Genomic DNA, 6,799 nt, shown 5'->3' with positions numbered 1-6,799 from the left:
GGGTTTAAGTAACAAATTGTTCCGAGGGGCAGTAGCAGTCATGATCTCCTGGGACCAAGCCCACGTTGGGGCTCCCTGCTCCTCTGGGAGTCTGCTTCTCCCTCTCCCTTTGACCCTCCCCTCACCTGCCCCCTCATGTTCTCTCTCTTTACCAAATAAAATCTTTAAAATTTTTTTTAAATAAATAGACTTACCAGTTGTATGCTTGGAATCCACAGAAAGCCCAGGGAGAGATGTTCAAGTGCCAAAAGGAACAGGGGCTGCTTACTCAACTGGTAGATGATGTGGGGAAAAAGGCAGAAGAAAAGTTACTAAATTTCCTTACCAGATAACAGCCCATTGACAAGTCCTTGAAACAGGCAGAGTGACATTCCTTTAGGAACTCAGCTGCCTGGATGTTAATATTTTGCTAAGACCAAAAGGCAATCTTAGCCCAAACCCCAGGATCCTGTAAGTCTATCTTAACAAATAAAAATTCTTTTGGAAACTTCTTTCTCTACCCCCAAAATATATGTTGGCAAACATCTCCAAAGTATATGACCCACCAATATATCTCTGAAGGATTTCATGACTTGGGTTTTACTAGACAGTAATAAATTACCTTTTCCCAACAATAACTAGTCCCCTCAAGGTCTTGGAAACCTTGCTTCCAAAATTCCTTAGAGATTTACGCTATTCCTAATCCCCTCCCAACGTTAGAGTGTGTAGTCAGCCACTCCTCATGACCCCACAGGGCAGCTCCTTCTGCCCACAGGTCCTGAACCCCTGCTGTAATAAAATCACCTTTTTGCACCAAAGACATCTCAAGAATTCCTTCTTGGCCCTCATCTTCAAACCCTAACGTCTCTCCTCCACCAATAGCCAGGCAGGCTTTGGCTCCCACTGGAGAGGGGGACTCGACTCAACCGTCACCCGCGACCGGACCCCAATTTCATCTTCATGCGGTTTTTAGATGAGGAAAATCCCATGGAGTTCCTCCTTTCTCTTGGCTCTGTTTCCACCTCTCCTTTTCTGTCCCTTCCAGAGCGTTCTGGGAAGCTAATATCGGACAAGACCGAAAGGTGAGGCTGCCCTTCTCCTCCGGGTCCTTCCTGCTGGGGCGTCTTGGGTGCTCAGTCCCGCCGGGACGTTAGGGCCCGCGGGTGCGGACTACGGGGCCGCGAGGGTAGTCGGCGCGGGGCTCGCGAGTTCGCCGCCTGCGGCCGCGCGCGTCGCAGGTCCGACCTATTTCATCGACTCTGCCCGGAGTTGGCGCGCAGGCAGCAAGCAGGGGTGCGGACCTCCGACTGGCGAGAAGGGCCGCGCTGGAGGGCCGGACCCTGCCTCTCGAGGCCGGACCCCGAAAAGGCTCGTTGAACGCGTAGAGCCCAGGAAGAGGCTCCAAGGCGGCCCAGCCCGGGGTCCGAGCGTAGTCCTCGCCGCCGGTGTCGGGAGAGTTGTTCGCCACAGGGGGGCCGCCGGAGAAGAGCGTGTGGCTCCGAGACCGCGGCCGAGAAGAGAAGAAACGCGATTTCGGATGGAGCGGCTGTGTGGTGCGAGAGAAAGGTCGGCGTCTAAGAGGAGTGTTCAGGCCGAGCGTGCAGAGCAGCGGCTAAGATAGGGGGGAAGCGAGGGCGGCGGTTTGTACGGGGGCGGGACCCGGGGTCCGGTTCGGGGTCGCCGAAGCTTCCTGAAAGCGGTCTCGGTCCGCGCCGCCTGGGTTGCTGCGTCCCCCGGAGTCCACCGGCTGATGCTGGGGACCCCGGGGTGTCGCGCCGGGCGCCTCTCCTCGGCAACCTCGCCCACTCTTTGCAGAGGAAAAGAGTTGATGAAAACAGGACTAAACAAACGACTGGACTCCAAGAACCTTCCTTTTCCAGAGTCTCCCCCTCCAGAGCCAGAGATTGTCACGGCCCTCCCCCAGTGCTGCTTACCCAGAAGCATTAAAAATGAGGCTTCTCCCAAAGGTCTCGCTTAGGGGAATATAAAATAAGCAGGGTGATAAAAATGATTTTCTCGTATGTGCTGCTCTCTACGTGTTCATTCTTGTCCGTAATTTTACCAAGACCACGGAAAAGTCTGTAGCTTCCCTCACACCCACACTAATTCCTCCACACAAAGCTTTCCTTTCCTTAGGCGGCTAATGCCTTCCTAATCACCAGGGTGTCTGCTGGGCCCCACAGCTTCTCTCCTTCCTGGACCTTCATTTCTTGATATTCGCTGCAGAGTGAGACGCTGCTCAGTGGTCAGCCCGAGATCCAGCATGGGTGGACCTGAATACAGTGATCTGATGACACCTTAAATTCCAGATGCCTGCCAGCATAAAGATCAGAAGTAGCAGTGGCTTTGGTGTCAGGTATTCAAAATGACCCACCATACTCACCTGTCCTTTCAAAGACAGAGAGCTATGAAAAATATTTCGTTGTTGAGACCCCCCAGCCTGTCCTGCTCTGGAATTAACCTAAGGGATATAGTTGCCCTTTTTCCTTTTTAGCGTTGCCTCCTGAGACCCACAACCCTGTAATAAGCTGTCTTGTTAGTGCAATAGGTAATAGAGAGCACTGGGCACATAGAAGTGCAAGGAAAACCCTTCTTTGACCAGCAGTGGAACCCAGACCTCCCACATGGAAGGCCAGAATTCTGCTACTGAACCACTGATGCTTGTTTCTCAACTGCAGGTCTACTCAGAGTCTCTGGAAGGACTTCGAAAAAGCAATTCTAAAACAGCTTTTTACACAGCTGTTCTCTTTGGAAAACAGGTGGCACGTAGAAAACACTTGCGGCAAAGCCTTGCAATGGGGATTTATGTAAAGTAGCACTATAAAGTAATGTCACTCAAATAAAAATGTCTGATTTGAAAGTGCCCAATTCTGGAGGGGGGTATGCGGGACTCTCTTCCCAAATAGATAATAGACTTCTAGAAAAATATCCAAAAATGGGGTTGGCTCAGTTGGTGGAGCATGTGTCTCAGTCTCAGTGTTGTGAGTTTGAGCACCATGTTGGATGTAGAGATTACTTAAAATCTTTAAAGAAAAAGAAATTAGTTAGACTCTTGTCTGGTCCTAAATCTAGTGTGGACCTACGGAAAGCTAATTTCCTCCCTGGCTGAAGCAGTCTCTTTGCTCTCCCATTGCTTGGTGCCTCCCAAACCCTTTCCTTCCATTTTTTTCACCAGTTCTTTACACAGTGAAAGTTCAGGAGGCTGGCTCATTGGGTATGGGCTGAGTTACACAGGAAAATTGGGGTAATAATTGAATATTGCACCTCTGAAGCTTCTTTTGAGTGTATAGAAAAGAGCAACACACCATCTTGGCCACAGAAGGTAGCCAGGGAAAAAGAATTTGACATTTCCTATTGACTCTAGAATATCCCTTCTTCAACCAATTTGAAAACTTCCCCCTGCCTTTGTCTTTGTATGAGAGTCCAATCTTCACTTACAGTTAGCCTGGTACAGACCTGCACTATTTTTGATATATATAGCTGGAACTGACTTTTACACCTAATTTGAGAGGATCTGAATTCTTTGTAATTGGTTGTATTTAGTGTTGGTTGGAGATTGCTGACAGTTGTTTTTCACTTCCACCACCTCATTGTGTGATTTCTATTGCTAAAAAAAAAAAAAAAAAAAAAAAAAAAAAAAGAATTTCTCCCTACCTGAGTCCTGAGATTGAGTCCCACATTGGGCTCCTTGCTCAGCAGGAAGCCTGCTTCTCTCTCTGCCTGCTGCTCCCCCTGCTTGTGTCTCTCTCTCTCTCTGACAAATGAATAAACAAAATCTTAAAAAAAAATCTTGCAGAAGATCAACAAGGAGATAGAAGACTTAAACAATATGACATAACAGACATCTATAGAGTGCTTCAGCCACCAAGAACAGAATAATACAGTTCCTCTCAACTGCGCTTAGAACATTGTCCAGGATAGACCATACACTAGGCCATGAAAAAAGCCTCAGTATGTTTAAAAGGACTGAGATCTTTAAATTTTGAGACATCTCACAAACCAGTACTATCACATAGTCTAGTTGCAAGTTGGCAAGTGTGCTGGGTAGTTTGTTTGGTCCTTTTTCACTTTGTCATAATTGTTCAGTGACACATACGGAGGTGGCCATGGTCACACATAATGTGGGCCACTAACCTGGGAAAGCAAAACAGCTAAACGGAAGAGACAAATATTCCAGAGAAGTTTCTCTAGTGTCAGGCTCACAAAACCAGGGAGAAATTGCTCCATGGAAAGTAAGGAGGTGTCAGAGGATCACTTTCTCTCCTAACTGCGTCTCTCTTTAAAACTTCAGCCTCTATGTCACAACATGTCATTGCATAGAAATGCTGTGAATCACCACCAACCACCATACACCCATGACCTTGATTTTTACCTTGCTCTGACAAAACAACCACAAGTCAGCAGATAGGGGTCAACACAAACTGTCAATCTGTGTTCTACAAAAACTGCTCTGGACATAAGAATAATATTACTTTGGGGCTCCTGGGTGACTCAGTTGTTTAAGCCTCTGCCTTCAGCTCAGGTCATGATCCAGGGTCCTGGGATGGAGCCCTGCATCTGGGCTCCTTGCAGGGAGCCTGCTTCTCCCTTTGCCTGCCACTCCCCCTACTTGTGCTATTTGTCTCTCTTTGACAAATAAATAAATAAGATCTTAAAAAAAAAAAAAGTAACACTAGTGTATAAGTCACCACTGCATGTATTCAAAGACATGTACAAAAACTCTTTAAATGACTTTGACAAATGGGAAAGATACCCTGTGGAGCTAGAATGATTTTCATAAGTGACAATCACAAAATACCTGTATAGAAATTAACACAGAACAATCCACACATACAGGAGGAGGGCAAGGCTAGGAAATAGGGATGTCAAACTTGACTTCAAGTTTAATGAAAACCTAATATACTTCCTCAATGAGGGAACAGCAGCAGACATAACCCTGGGCTATGGCAAGAAGAAAATTCAGACAGGATAGAAATCTTTATAAATTAATTATTCACACATTGAATATTATACTCATATTTTTTCTTATAATGTTAAACTAACCTGGAATAAAACTAGAGAACCAAAGAAGAACACCAAGACCCGGGGCACCTGGGTGGTGCAGTGGGTTAAAGCCTCTGCTTTCGGCTCAGGTCATGATCCCAGGGTCCTGGGTGCTGGGTTCAGGGCCGGCATTGGCATCGGCATCGCATCAGGTTCTCTGCTCAGCAGGGAGCTTGCTTCCCCTCCTCTCTCTCTGCCTGCCTCTCTGCCTACTTGTGATCTCTGTCAAATAAATAAATAAAATCTTAAAAAAAAAAAAAAGAACACCAAGACCGTCAACAAGTTTTAAATTTTTTTTTTTAATAGGAAATAGTTTTATTTCAAAAAAGTATATACTGAGGGCATCCTACTATCTTAAATAGGATCCCGGGACAAGTTTTAAATTTTAAAACTTTGAAATTTTGGGGCACCTGGGTGGCTCAGCGGGTTAAAGCCTCTGCCTTCGGCTCAGGTCATGATCCCAGGGTCCTGGGATAGAGCCCCACATCGGGCTCTCTGCTCAGTGGGGAGCCTGCTTCCTCCTCTCTCTCTCTGCCTGCCTCTCTGCCTAGTTGTGATCTCTGTCAAATAAATAAAAAAATAAAATCTTTAAAAAAAAAAAAACTTTGAAATTTTTCCTGACAGAAAAGTGACTTCATGACAATCTTTAAGATGATAAAAGAATTTGGGAAAATATTGATTCCTTATGTTTTCTATGCACTTACAAGAATAAACAATGAAAAATATGCTTATATTTTAGAGAGAGAGATGTGGTATCAGCACCTGGGCACACAAATACTGAGAGTGGCTGCTGGGGGTGGGTGGGCTCTGCATCAATGGTGACCTTCACAACAGACCAGGTGACCTTGTGTATAGGCAAGGCCTCAGCAACTGGAAGACAGGGGCTCCTAAGATTCCATGACAGCTCTGACTTTCCAGTTCTGTTATTGTGACTCCGAACAGTTACCTGGCAGCCTGGGTGCTCTGTCTGGCATTCTTACCAGAGCCTGAGCTGTAGGCAGTGCCCCAGAGGGACACAGCTATAGGCAGTGCCTCAGAGCTCTGAGCTCTGGTATCTTCTGCCTTGTTTTTGTGGTTAAGAATTCTTCCAGTTGTGGAATGCTGACAAAGTTTGGCCCCAACGTGAGTATGAATTTCATCTACATATTTTCAACTTGTTTAATTCCATTTTTTCCCTCGCTTAATGAAACTTCAAGGTATAATTTACAAATTATAAAACTCACTGGGATTGTATATTTCAGTGATTTTTTTTTAGTAATTTACCGGGCAGTGCAGCCATCACCATAACCTTTTCTCTCTCTCTCTCTTTCTTTTTTTTTTTTAAAGATTTTATTTATTTATTTGACAGAGAGAGATCACAAGTAGATGGAGAGGCAGGCAGAGAGAGAGAGAGAGAGAGAGAGGAAAGCAGGCTCCCTGCTGAGCAGAGAGCCCAACGCGGGACTCGATTCCAGGACCCTGAGATCATGACCTGAGCCGAAGGCAGCGGCTTAACCCACTGAGCCACCCAGGCGCCCTCTCTCTCTTTTTTTTAAAGATTTACTTATTTACTTGACAGAGATCACAAGTAGGCGGGGGTCGGGGTGGGGGTGGGGAGCAGGGTCACCGCTGAGCAGAGAGCCCTATGCAGTGCTGGATCCCAGGACCATGAATCATGACCTGAGCCGAAGGCAGAAACTCAACACACTGAGCCACCCAGGCACCCCACTTTTCACTTGTTTCTAATTATTTGTGGGATTTCTGCTCCCCAGGTTCTGGCTATACTTCTTCTACCACC

Source organism: Enhydra lutris, unplaced genomic scaffold (assembly GCF_002288905.1).
Source record: "Enhydra lutris kenyoni isolate GAN:26980312 unplaced genomic scaffold, ASM228890v2 scaffoldscaffold88, whole genome shotgun sequence".
Taxonomy (NCBI): Eukaryota; Metazoa; Chordata; class Mammalia; order Carnivora; family Mustelidae; genus Enhydra; species Enhydra lutris.
This window is presented reverse-complemented; position numbering follows the sequence as displayed.